Genomic DNA, 8,887 nt, shown 5'->3' with positions numbered 1-8,887 from the left:
GTGGGGCTGAGTGTGTGGGACCAAAGAGAATCCGGGAGTCCAGAGAGAGGGGCTGAGCATGCAGAGGGGCTGAGTGAGATCAGTTGATCAAGGGGTGATGACATCTGCGAGGCATGGGGTGTGGTGTAGGGACAGATTGGAACCATGCAATTAGCCCATAAGGCAATGATCATGGGCACCTGGTAGTCACTAGAGTGAGATCCAAATTGAGAAGCCTTGGGGCAGCCTCCCTTATTTAAAGATAGTTAAATTCAGGGTATAGTGGGTGACTGAAGGGGCGATTGCCCATTGAGAGAGCAAAGATGGCCAAGGGCAGGATGGCTTCCAGGGGCTTTGTGTCCACCCCAGGAAGGATGCTCTGCTACAGTCAGATATTAGGTTATGTCAAATCACTGTTTAGTCTTGTGGTAGGGCTATTCTTTTTTGTACCAATGGCTCTCCTGTAATGGGGGAAAGTAACATACTAATAAGTATGACTTTATTTCTGCTGGGTCAGAGCAAAGCTCTGAGAGGGCATGTAGCGTACCTCACTAGGTTGGCCAGTAGAAGGCAGTATGCCTGGGAGGCATCCATCAGAAACACAGTGTTTTGTGGGACTCCTATGTTGTGTTGTTAAGAGAGCTGTACCTTCATAATCTGAACCTCAGCTTCACCCCCAAACAATTCTTCCGTTTTTTCTGTACAGATCATAAATGGAGGTGGGGTTCTTTGTGCTGCCCATCTTCCCTGCCCGCTTCTTTCCAGAAGAGCACTGTGAGTGATTCACAAGCTCCAGGCAACATCAATGCAGTTGTACGAGGAAAAGGAAAATCTTTGGGCTTTTCATAGGAACGATTTAGCTTTTGTGTTTAAGATTAGCATGGAATAGGCTCTTGTTGAGCTTTATTTAGTATTTCAATACAGTCTTTAAAAAGAACTATCTTTGTCAGCATGTTGGTAGATAGTATTTAGAAGGCTTGATAATTTCATACTGTGTTAAATATACATTTTATGGGCAAACTGAAAAAAATACATCAAAAATCTTTGAAGTGTTATATCTTAGAAGGATTTGTAGTCATTCTTTTCAATTGTTGTCAAAATAAAAGCACGTTTACTGCAAACAGACTCATAAACTGTCCCATACTACTGGAAAAGGAACTAGGAGAAAGGTTCAGGTTTTTATTTTTTATTTTTTTGCTAGATACAAGTATTTCTTTGTCAAAAGGGTGATGGGGAGATGCACATGGAGCAGGTGCATCAAAATAAACACAAGGGAATTTCTCTTTTAAATGCAAAATCTGTGTAATAGGTTCACGTCAACAACAAGAACAATTGGCAGCATTGAAATAGGATTCATTCATCAGATACTTTTATTGATCTAGGACACAAAGGAGTACTTAGCTGGTAGGCAATGAGAGAGTTAAATGTTTTGATTAAAAAGTTCAGCAGCTGCTTATCTGTTTAAGTTTAACTGTAATTTTATCTTCTCCTAGTATAAAGTTACCAATGCCATAAAATATGAAGAAGCTACAGTTACCAAAGATAACTAATATATATTTCAATCTGGTTACTGAGATCATCCTTTTGTTAAGACCAATCTGCTCTAGTATTTTTGAAGCATATTTTGAACATAAATCTGGTGCCTTTTTGCAGATGGAAAAGGATACTATCATAGTAGCAACTATTTTGATCTGTTTTAAATTCTGAAGTGTATAAAGTTCATTAAAACCACTTCCTCTCCAATGATCTTCTCCTTTAATATGGGTTCAGGTTATTTGTTTTCTTCTTCATACTAGACTACTGTCCTCTTCATATTAAGGGACTAAGGACAATGACTTTCATTTTTTTCTTTCTTTTAAAAAATAAATTGTTGTCCCATTCCTTTTTTTTTCTTTTTTTTTTAATTCAAGTGAATGACATGTCTTCTTCACAAGTATTGACTCCAAACTATACTTATGTTTTTTGACTGTATCAAGACATTAACATAAAACCATAGTCTAAACCTTTACTCCATCTGTGTGTGTGTGTGTGTGTGTGTGTGTAAGAACCAGGCCATGCTTCATGGCTTCTGAGCATGTGCAAAACAGCAGTGCTCCATGGCTGTGGCATGCAGTTGCCCTGCCGTGCTGGATAATCATTTGCGTGCCTCTTTGCAGGATCCAGCCATATGTCCCAAAGTAAATGCTTTCAGTGTTTTTCTTAAATAATGAAGAAATAGCTTTAGCGCTCCAGAATAATAATATGACATCTTTATATAACAAGAACTTTTCCATGTCCTTTCCTATTAAAATATAACTTGTTCTGTAACAAACTTCTTGAAACACTATGGCCTGCCTCATTATGCTACATTAGCTGAAGTTGTCATAGTAAATAAAATTGTAAAATAGTTGAGAATTTCTTTTGAATAGGCTCAAGGTCTCCAAGACTAAATTTTATGCCTTTCACTGTGCTGATAAATGTTCATAAATGCTATATCCGAGTATTGGGGCTGTGCAAAGCTTTGGTAGCCAACTAGATTCGGCCCAACTTGGGGACTGAACCTCCAAATCCGAATCTAATTGGGAGACCAATTAAAAGCTCCAAATCTCTATGGAAAAGATTTGGCTGCTTCGGAGTTTTGGCCAATGACTAAACAGGCAGCCGACACAGCAGCCTCCAGCTGGTAAGTCTGTTGGGGTTGGGGGAGGGAAGGGGTGAGGGGGAAGGAGGTATTGGGGCTGGGACTGGGACAAGTTGCCCAGCTGGGGTGGGGAACACATTGCTGGGAGTGGGGGGAGGAATGTGGGCATGGCAGGGGGGTTCTGCCCTGCTGCTGCTTGTCCAGCCAAGGGGAGGCAGAATGGGGACAGTGATTTGAATGGCCAAATTCAATTTGGAGGACAGCAATTTGATACTTCCCTATTTGCACAGACCTACAAGCTATTCTTTAATCTTAAAAATCCAGAAAATGAAAAGGTGTATAGTCAGAAGTAGAATAGCGTTAAGGTGAATCTAACCTAGTGGTTCTCAATCTTATTAAACTCAAGGCACCCCATAGTACACTCGAGGCACTCCTCATTAGACTCCAGACACCCCTCAGAAAATGTCAGCTCTTAATTTTCACTTATTTTTCTGTAGTAAAAATATTCATAGTTTTATGGTTAGGGGTCAGAAGGGACCTGAATAGATCATCTAGTCTAACCCCCTGCCACTGGTTGAAGCACACGCTGGGATTACGTGACCCCAGACCAGTACAATTCTTCTAGTTCAAAGAACTCGGGAAGCCCACAAGAGGTCAGGATGTTTTTAACATTACGGATTCTTATATGAAATCTCTGGCTTTATCTTATGAACCTTGTTTGCATACCTAATAGTGCTAGCATTGCATGGCATCGGTGATCTCAGGGCACCCTGGGCTGTCATAGTAACTTGGTTAAGAGTCACGTGTTCTTCTCATGTGATTTAGATTAACTATAATCAATCACTACTGTTGCTTCCAAACTCCAGTCCTATTTTCTTAAAGCATACTCTTTAATTAAAGTTGAGTACTAGCATATTATTATTGTAAAGACTCATACTCAGAGCACTGGATTCAGTACAATGTTTGTGCTTGTTGCTATGACATGGATAAAAACTGATCTTGAGTTACAGAATGGAATCGCAGGAAATGGGTTTATACTTGCATCATTAATAACTTGATTTTTAAAAACCTAAAACAGATTTTCAATTAAAAGTATGTGCATCTTATAATGGCTAGAAATAACTACATTTAAATTTAATATTATGAGTGTAGTGCATTGACAAATAACAGTCTGGTTACGGGGGCCTCTTGGTCAACACTCAGTATGTTTGAATTACTGGGCATTTTGATAATAGGTGTGAATAAACAGAGTCAGTGTAACAGGAAAACAGGTAATTTAATTAGAAAAAGGAGGGTTTAGCTATTCTGCATCCTACTGAATACGATTTGTACTCTACAGCATTATGATAATGTTTGTCCAAGTTAATTTGACTGGCATGAGCTTCAAGGAGATTTAAATTTTATTTTTTCCACATGCATACTTATATTTGTTATCTGAGTACAGTGCATATAGTAATTGTTAGGACTGCCTTCTAAAATCTAATTATAATTGAGTAATTGGTGTGATTTAATGTACTAGCTGTTCAACAGATACTGTCAAATGTTTCAACCCGCAAATTGCCCTAACTTTATAGTTTTTATATTTTAAGTCTTATACTTAGAATTCTCTCCGTTCATTTATTTTAAAGATCCTTTTTTTGCTTACTGCATTCAGGAATCTTAAAAAAAGAATTAAATGTGTGATGCATTGGTTAAAAACAGTTGGAGCAATTTATGCACTAAACGAGAAGCTGAGGCTGCGTATAGACTTCAGTTTGTTTAATGTTTGGTCTAGCAATTTGTACATCTGATAATTTGATGTTTCTAATTCCCAGAAGCAGGATGTCTCTGTTTACAAATATTTTTTCAAGTATTTTTCCTTTTAAGGGGATGAACAAATCCAGGGGTTGTATGAGGGTAATGGTCCTCCTACCAGTTTACCTTTTATCTAACAGTGGGTGCATCTCCATGTGCATTTTAATGTGGAGCTGACTAATTAGGTCTGCAGTAAAGTGTTGCTGTCTACACGTGCATCAGTATTAGAACACAGTAAATTTAATTACCTCTGCTGTAGGATAGTACTGTCTGAGACTAGTATCAACCTATGGCAGAGTCATTTAGTGTGCCAAAACACATGTTTATAGAGTGACCAGGGCTGGCTGGGGCATGAGGGTGTTACAGTATGGGGACTGCCTGCCAGCCCTGATATTGCTACCCAGAGCCTGCGCTTCCCCCACCCCCAACCAGTCTGGGGCTGCTCCACCCTGACTCAAACAGCTGCAGTCCTGGGCACATGTGAAGATGTTGTGCCTGGGAGCAGCTGACTCCTGCAGAAACTGTGCTGGAGCTTATTGCTACATGCTAATTGTACATGTAGCTACACCTAGTATAAACAAAAAATATGCCTCTGGTCAAATATGACCAAAGTAGTAATCGCCTTCTAACTGTTCAGTGGTCTTTTGATCTTTTGAAAAAGCATTGATAGATTTTTTTTTTCCCCATTCTAATTAAAGGTGGCTATTGTTATCTTGGACCTTCTAGGGATGTCCAAGTTTTTTGAGTAGACCTAAAAACTAAACTATGGCCCCTAGAAGTTATTCCTAAAGGTCTTGAGTGAAAACCCGTTGGGGAAACAAGGTAGCGGAACTTGTGTTGCCGTTTTCCTATTGTACCCAGTATAAATTAATTGAACTGCAGTCTCCATCAAAGACCCTCTAAATCTCTACTCTCTACACTACTTTAAAATACTTAGCCTTCTTGTTTCCTTTACTCCTTTGTTTGGGCCAATAGAATTAAACATTTCTTGCTTTAAAGACAATAGTGCATTCTTTGAAGTAAAAAGAAAAAAGGAACTATGATAATGACCTTTCATGACAGGGACATTTAAAATTCTTTACAGATTTGTCATGTGCAATTTAAACATTTGGCATTTCATGATCTTAGATTGCTTAACCATGTAACCTTATAGTTTAGTAATACTTTAATTGAATTTGGGGAGGGCAGGGAGAGGGTTCACCATTGAAGCAATAAGCTTAGAAGAAAATATCACCCTCTGGAATAACTTGCATAAATGCTGTATGTCAGGGATAGGCAGTGTTTTTAAAAATTCTAAACCTGGTGACAATAAATAAAGGTTCATATACTGCCTTTGTGTATTCTTTTTTTTTTTTTTTTTAAAGGTTGGTAAGAAGAAAAAAAAAAAAAAAAAAGAAACGGGGGGGGGAGGGAGAGAAAAGCACTAACCCCCTGGTGATTTATTGCGGCAGGAGGCAGAGTAGCCCCTTGGTCACAGGGTCCTAACCCACTTTTACCTACCCTACTCCTGTCTTCTCTTCAGTCACCCACCATACGTTAGCCTTAAATGGTAGGTAGAATAGAGAGGGAGGAGTTGGCACCTGATTGTTCTTGGCCTTTTACAGTGAGGCTTGGGAGATCACATCCTGGGTCTCTTCCACCCCTACACCATGCCCATGCCTCTCCAGAGAGATGTTGCCATGTAAGACACTGGTTCTTTAAGGATAAACTTAATTCCTTAAAATAGATGCTCTGTATTCACTGCCACAAATAAGTAAAAATGCTCTCAAGTAAAAGATTTTTTTCTTGCTGCCTGTCTTGGCCCTGCTTCTGACAGCTAAGATTGGTGATGTTAGGCTGGTAGCTAGTTGTCATCAAATGCAAACATGAATCCAAATTGTCAGTCATCAGATGGTTTGTCACAGGACTGAGTATGGATCTACTTATCACTATGAACAAGTGTTTTCACAAATGAAAACCAAAGATGGACAGCAAAGCAAAAGCTACTTTTTTTTCATGCGGGCATACTTTTGAAGAAGGGAAGACCAATATGCTGTAATCTTGAGTTGCTAGTCCCTTGCATTCTCAAATTCACCTCACAATCATTTGAACTTTGCCACTCAGATGCATGAGCTTTGAAAGTCAATCAGTTCCAATTCAAATCCTTCAATGTTCAGTCACTGAAAATACCGCAGTTCTGTGTCACTTTCACAGTATTGTCTGGGTTCATCAGAAGTGAAAACATGGGTCCTGTGTTGCAAAAGTCTTGGAATAGTCTTGTGACTTCATCTTCCAGCTGTCCTATGTAGTTTCATATACCCCTATTATTCAATTGATGTTACTCAGAATGGATTTTTCAGACTGAGCAAGTAATGGAAGGCAAATATTTCAATATCCTGTCTGAAAATGAACAACTTATCACAGAAAGCTTCCCAGTCTTCAGACAGCTGAAGGATGGTTTTCCGTGTTCCTTGTAACCTAGTATTCAAATCATTTAAATGTGATGCAATGTCTGTCAAAGACATCAGTTTTGTTTGCCATCTGTCATAGTAAGGTCTGCATGTTACTGACCACTTTTTCCTCAAGAAACAGCTTGATGGATCTGAGACAAGCAACAAAGCACTTGAGCATGTCACCTCAACTCAATCAGCATACATTACTGTGCAGCGCTAAATCTCCATATGCAGAATCCATATCATTTGAAAGTTCACAGAATCTCCTGTATGTCAAAGAAGAGCGGGCGATCAAAAGGTTGACAAATTTCACAACCACTGTCATGATTTCATTTAGATCAGAAGATGAGATCTTAGCGCACAGGCTCTCCCGATGAATAATACAATGGAAACTCATAAGAGGATGTCCAAACTCCATTTCAGAAGCTTTACAAATCCAGCTGTTTTACCTGCCATAGTAGATGCACCATCAGTCGTAACAGAAAACACTTTGTGCAGGTCAATTTCTCACTGTGTGCAAAATATCTAGGGCAGCATTAATATATTGTTGGCCTTTTATTGTGCTATGCATAGTACTCAAAGAAAACAATTCCTCCAAACTTTCCAAACCGAGACAAAATATCTAACAACTATAGCGTAATGGGGGATATCATTTATATCTGTGCCTTCATCCAGTGCAAGGCTTATCGCAACACAAGCAGGGAGATCTTGAATCATTTGTTCCCTAACATTAGTTGCCATTTCATCTATTCACCTCTGAACAGTCCTGGATGACAATGGCATTTCATCAATGCAAACAATAATGCTTTCCTTATTTGCAAAATCCTAAAACAGATCCTCAGCACATTGTAAGAAAGAATCCTTTTAGTATTCTCCATCTGTAAAATACTTGCCTTCCTGAGCTATAGCTAGAGCTGCAATGTAATTTCCTTTTGTGGAAAGAGTATTTCTAGCTACAAAACGAGAAAAGCTGTCTGTCTGTTTTAGAAATGAATCAACAGCTTTTATAATGGATTCACATTTGTCTGCTTCATTGACTCCAGAAAATTTTGGCTTCGTGCTTGGTTGCAAAATGTCACTGGATGCTGGAAGTACAAGATAGCACACTTTCATTGCACATGCTACAGACAACACCATCCCGTTGCTGCACAAAATCATACAATTCTCTCCATGCTGGCTGTAACTTTCAAATATCTAACTTTTTGGTTCTTTACTATCCATAGTTAGATATCTATATGCCTTGTAACTGTAAAATTTCCTGAAGTTCACACAAACCAAAGGCACTGCAAGCAATGTAAATAGGCAAAATCAGAAATAATTAAATTTATTTGAAGTGTGTGTAAATCTGGGTAAGTATTTCCAAGAAGGCAATCAGAGCAGAAAAACACACAAACAAGTGAGCAATATGATGTCTTTAAATCTAGGAACCCATAGTAGAAAGATCAAATTAAACTGACTATGACCTGTTTTGATACAGTTAAAGCTTGAAAAATATGAACTGGTTTAAAAGACTGAAAAATGGAACAAGAAATGATTTAACGGAGCAGAATAAGACTGAAGAATATGAACTATTTTGACAGAGCAACAGCTGAACATGAATCAGTTTAACAGAGCAAAATAAATCGGTCAATGTAGAGAGAGCAACAGCTGACTATTAATCAGTGTAACCAGGCAACGTAAAAGGAATAGTACAAACTGGTTTGAGAGAGCAAAAACAAAGCCTGAAATAATTTAACAAAGCAAAAGAAACTGAATAATATGCCATCTTAAACTATTTGCCAAAACCAGGAACAGCACACGGCCCAGACAGAAGTTACAGAAGATGCTCTGTTTTGCCATGCCTTCATCTCGCCCTTCATGGCCGGAGGGGACAGATTTTCATCCAATCGGCCATGTTTTTAAACAGTCTGTAGCTTGCACTTGTGTTTGGTCACACTACAAACTGCTTTCTGTGGAAAGACCAGGCGAAACTTGTCGCTTCTGTCTGCACCCAGCAGGCTACTGAGCTGGCTGCCCCAAGAGCCAGGTGCTGCGCTCCTGTAAGCAGGCGGGGCAGGGCACG

Source organism: Alligator sinensis, unplaced genomic scaffold (genome assembly GCF_000455745.1).
Source record: "Alligator sinensis unplaced genomic scaffold, ASM45574v1 scaffold1451_1, whole genome shotgun sequence".
In the NCBI taxonomy this organism is placed as follows: Eukaryota; Metazoa; Chordata; order Crocodylia; family Alligatoridae; genus Alligator; species Alligator sinensis.
The sequence above is the reverse complement of the archived record's forward strand: the minus strand, read 5'-3'. Positions refer to the sequence as shown.